This window comes from Canis lupus, chromosome 9 (assembly GCF_048164855.1).
Source record: "Canis lupus baileyi chromosome 9, mCanLup2.hap1, whole genome shotgun sequence".
Classification (NCBI taxonomy): domain Eukaryota; kingdom Metazoa; phylum Chordata; class Mammalia; order Carnivora; family Canidae; genus Canis; species Canis lupus.
This window is the reverse complement of record NC_132846.1, coordinates 65244784-65248989: the sequence shown is the minus strand read 5'-3', so window position 1 is coordinate 65248989 and position 4206 is coordinate 65244784. Positions and strand designations below refer to the sequence as shown.

General features: G+C 49.5%; 1 long non-coding RNA gene across 1 annotated transcript; it reads right to left on the bottom strand.

Moving 5' to 3' along the window:
- Positions 1-307: 307 nt before the first annotated feature.
- LOC140639558 (uncharacterized) lies at positions 308-3924 on the bottom strand. Its single transcript, XR_012036218.1, has 4 exons — positions 3714-3924; positions 2312-2505; positions 1786-1898; positions 308-765 (listed from the first exon to the last, which is right to left on the bottom strand). It is a non-coding gene; the product is annotated as an uncharacterized lncRNA (long non-coding RNA).
- Positions 3925-4206: the final 282 nt, after the last annotated feature.

Genomic DNA, 4206 nt, shown 5'->3' with positions numbered 1-4206 from the left:
CGTTCATTGCTGCCTTCACGAGTGACATTCTAGTCAGATGCATTGACTCTAGAACCAGACTGCCTGAGCTCGAATTCTGCCCCTTTCCCTTCTGAGGCCTCAATTTACTCAACTGTGAAATGGGTTTAACAGTACCTGGTTTATGAGGTTTCGTTGTAGTATTTGTAAAGTGTATTTTTAAAGTATCTCGAACAGTGTAGGACATACTACAGGTCCTACCGGTGTGTTAAACAAAGAATGGGGTTGATGCCTCTTCTTTTTTAAAGATCTTATTTATTTTTTTTAAAGATTTTATTTATTTATTTGAGAGAGCACGAGAGAGATTGAGAGAGAGAGAGAGAGCATGAGCGGGGCAGAGGAAGAGGGAGAAGCAGGCTCCCCGCTGAGCATAGAGCCTGACTTGGGGTTCGATCCCAGGACCTCTACAGCAGATGCTTAACCCACTGAGCCACCCGGGTGCCTCAGGCTGGTGCCTCTTCTGTTCTGCCCCCAGAGTGGAGCAAATCCCTCTGTCCTGGAAATGTCCATCCCCACAGACTCTGAGATCTACTGTCCCTCAATCCCAGCTCCCAGCTTCCAGCTCCCAGCTCCCAGCTTCCAGCTTCCAGCTTCCAGCTTCCAGCTCCCAGCTCCCAGCTCCCAGCTCCCAGCTCCCAGCTCTGTGGGGTCTGGGGACAGCAGAGCATTCAGGAGGCTCCTCTAGGATCCAAGAGGTCCAGCTCCGAGGGTTGTCACATGAAGGCAGCCTGCCCTGCAGAAATTGCTCTGGAAAGCAATAAAAATAATGGCCAGGCTAGTTAAGCACGTGAACAGAGCAACTTCAGGCCGAGGCTCTCCAATTAAATGATTCTTCGTCAACATGAAATTGTTTTTGATTTTTATTGTAAACTTCTCGGGGCCTCCTATCCAAAACCATGATTGTGCTTCCCAAGCAGCTGCACCTAGAGGAATAAGGATTTGGAGAAGCCGCCCACCCTGCTGGCCCATTGGTGCAGCCGCTCGCGTGGGGCTCCCAGCTGCCCTGCCTGTCCCCAAACTGGGCAGTCTAACCAGCCACCTGACGGCTGAGAGCTCGGGCCCAGAGTGGCAGGTGGGAGGGCCTCACCTGCCCTGGCGGGGAAGAGACTGAGCTCCACTCAGCTACAAGGTGGGCCTTCTGGGTTCGGAGCTACCTGAAGCATGTCTGACTCTGCCGGGAAAGCATTGGGCGGCCTTCTAGGTGGGGCCCGGGAACCTAAGGATCTTTGTGAGGCCCAGTGGCAACACTGTGCTGAAGGCAGCAAGTCACCTAGCTCTGAGAGCCGGTTGTTATAATTTCAGGAATTTTATGAGCAGGGCATTAAATAGAACCATCATTAATAATTAAATTGCATAAACTTACACTTAAATCATTCTTATTAAAAACAAAGGTAAGAGGGGCCTGGGTGGCTTAGTTGGTTAAACACCTGCTTTTAGCTCAGGTCATGATCTCAGGGTCCTGGGATCGAGTCCTACATCGGGCTCCCTGTTCAGTGGAGAGCCTGCTTCTCTCTCTCTCTCTCTGGCTACCGCTCTCCACTGCTCTCTCTCTTTCTGTGTCAAATACATAAATAAAATCTTTTAAAAAATAAAAAATAAAAACAAAGGCAAGAGTGAAACTATTCTGTACATCATGATGGTGGATCATGACATCCCGCATTTATCTGAAGCATCATACACAATAGCAAGAGTGAAGCCCAGTGTAAACTATGGACTTTGGGGGATGATGATGTGTTCGCGCGGGTTCACGGATGGTTACCAACGTACCTGCCACTCTGGTAGGTAGGAGGGAGGTTGAGGTGGGCGAGATGTGCGTGCTGGGGACGGGGACAGAGGGCTCTGTACTTGCTGCTTGACTTTGCTGTGAACCAAAAACTGCCCTAAGAAGAAAAAGTATCTTAATTAAAAAAGCGAAGGTCATAAGTACTCAAAGCTCATCATTCCTGATGATTTTACTAGATTTTTGCCGCCACCTGACCTCCTGAGGTTATTCGTGCACACTGGGTCTTCACGGTGCAGACACAGGTGATGCTGCAATAGTTCTCATCTCGGTCACGCTGTGCCCAGGTAACATTCCTGCCTTGATGGGCGTGTTTCCCGTGGAAATGAGCAACTGCCACACATAGGGCTGAATGTATATGACTGTGTGATTGCTTAGATTTCAGAAAATACATGGAATAAACTTGAAGTGTGTTGGGTCTGTCTCTGTACATCATAAATATCCCCACTGAATTGAGCCTCTATTCTCCCAGCATTTGAAAACCTGCTGCTCTCTCTGTATCCACCGCTTTACCTGAGTCGGCAAAGACGCTGCTCCTGTATTACGGAACTTGAGAAATCTTCTTCGTTCACTTTTATCTTAAGTGCTAACGTAAATGAAAACATCCACCAACATTGTGGGGGAAGGATCCTCATTCTTCAGTTGAGACCACTGGTTGGCTACGGGTAGGGGAGCTCTTCACCATGAAAGTGTTGAGAATCAACTGGCTGTATGGAATTTACAGAAAAAGAGTATTGTGTATCATATTGTTAACTGTGTGCTACACATCTTTCATATTAGTACATTTTTAAAAGATTTTATTTATTTATTCATGAGGGATAGAGAGAGGCAGAGACACAGGCAGAGGGAGAAGCAGGCTCCATGCAGGGAGCCCGATGGGGGACTCAGTCCCAGGACTCTGGGATCACGCTCTGGGCCGAAGGCAGATGCTCAACCACTGAGCCACCCAGGTGGCCCCGTAAAATTTATAATAAGCATTTACCTGCCAAGGTTGTCTTGGTCCCTTAAGATGTGAAGGGAGCCTAGCAGGTGCTTTAACACCCAAGAGGTAAGTAGACCAGCTGCTGTTTGTTGAGGGCCTCTTAGACCCTAGCGCCATGCCAGACATCCTCCCATGCAACCCTCACGATCTTAGTTGGGGTTCCCTTGGAAGCAGACCCCGAAACTAGAAGTGGAGTGCGTGTTGTTTCTCTGGGAAGTGATCCCAGGAGACAGCAGTAGGGACGGGAAGGCGGCCTATCGAAGTGGGTGGTAGCAAGCCAGATCCCATAGTGGCAACTGGAGCTGGATCCTGCTAGGGGCCTCTGGGAGCCAGGGAGAAACTTGCCCTCAGGACTCTCCCCACGAGGGGCGAGGGTGCTGGGGTGCGGGTGCATCAGCTCCTGAGTGCCGCTGACCGGGCCCTACTCTGGGAGAGCATTCATCCATTATATTTGTCTCTCACATTGTACCACACCGTCTCCATTATTTTTCTGTGAGGACAGAGAGAACCTCATGTCTCTCTGAGAAGGGACGAGAAAAAAAGCACAAATTATCTTCAATGGAAAACGTAGAAGTCAAAGCGCAGGTGACACAGGCTTCTAGGACTTGGTCTCTCTCTCTCTCTCTCTCTCTCTCTCTCTCTCTCTCTGTCTTCAGGCTTTTTCCTCTATTTTTCCCACATTCTCAGAAGTTCTTCCTTTGTGGGGATGAGAGGGCTGCTCCAAATCCAGCTTGGCATTCTCCAAGCTCACATCCACTGAGAAAGAAAGGCCAAGGGCCCTGGCTGGCTCAGTCAGTAGAGCACTCGACTCTTGACTTCAGGGTGGTGTGTTGGAGGCCCACGTTGGACCTAGAGCTTGTCTAAAAAAGGAGGAGAAGAAGGAGAAGAAGCAGAGAAAAGCCCTTTCCAAGTATTAAGACAAAGAAGACTCACTGTCCTGCTTGGGACTGCATGGCCCGGCTCCAGGCACGTGCCCACGGCCTTCAGCCCCTTGCTGGGGCTCACACAGGGTGCTGCTCTGACCCACCAGACTTACATCGTGTACCTTTTCACGAGGGGCCACGTGCAGTAGGAAGGAGAGGACCCCACCTTCTGGGCACAAACTCTGACGGTGGATGGTTGACTTGTGTCCCTAAATGCTACAAATTCCATCATGTTGGTCCGCATCATAAGGGTGGGTGACGCGACCTGCTTTATGACAATATGTAACATGTGTCAGGTGTGTAATAAGTGAAGGGAGAAGTGTGTTGGGTCACCCCGAACTTACATCACATTATCTTGCTTGTTGGTTTATTTACCTTTGAATCGGTCTCCCTTTATTAGACTAGAAGGTTCGTGAGGATGGGGGGCAGGGCCCAGGGAATCTGTCCGTTTTCTTTCATTGCTACCAAGTCCAGCAGCTGAAGCGAAGTCTGGAATACAGTAG